The sequence below is a fragment of the Penaeus monodon genome, chromosome 33 (genome assembly GCF_015228065.2).
Source record: "Penaeus monodon isolate SGIC_2016 chromosome 33, NSTDA_Pmon_1, whole genome shotgun sequence".
Lineage (NCBI taxonomy): Eukaryota > Metazoa > Arthropoda > Malacostraca > Decapoda > Penaeidae > Penaeus > Penaeus monodon.
In genome coordinates, this window is record NC_051418.1 from 26,146,179 (window position 1) to 26,146,766 (window position 588).

A 588-nucleotide genomic window follows, 5' to 3' on the forward strand; every position below is an offset into this window, starting at 1 on the left:
AGAATTTAATATTAAAAGGACATTCTAGTGTGTTTGGAGCAGACGCATATCAGATAGTGTGTTTATTAAAAATTGTCATGTAAATCATATTTCTAATACAATAAAGCATTTGTTTATTGAATTATCAGAATTTTTCATTTAGTTTTCGTTCAGCGATTTACATTGATACACAAATGTAAAGTCATAAATACAATTGCACTCATCCAGACACTTTGAAATCAGTGGAATACTCTTCATGGATTTTACAAGAGAATGTCAATCATGGCACTTTATCATTATGCAGATGATTTATGGATACCTATGTTAGAATTGAAAAATATCCTGCAATATCACCAAATACAATAAATATGAATAAAAAAGAAAAACTTAATTTTATGATGTTTAATTGTGAATTGCAAAGATCTAAGGAAGATGTAAATTAGTAAAAACTCATTTTCCTCAGGGTGAGATCATATCTGATATGTTTTTTAGACTAATATATATTTTGGTACTGTATCTGGACATTGTTTTCAGTTTCTCTTCGTGCATTGCTATTAGCAAAGATAAAGTAGCTTTTTTAGCTCACCAACTGTGATGTTTATCTACTAC

The 588-nt window shown here is 28.4% G+C and overlaps 1 protein-coding gene across 1 annotated transcript in view; it reads left to right on the forward strand.

Moving 5' to 3' along the window:
* The window catches only part of LOC119594191, a gene marked incomplete in the record, with an annotated part of 10,763 nt that extends 10,639 nt beyond the window's left edge, over positions 1-124 (forward strand). The window contains 1 exon segment of the mRNA XM_037943259.1: positions 1-124.
* Between the last annotated feature and the right edge of the window lie 464 nt (positions 125-588).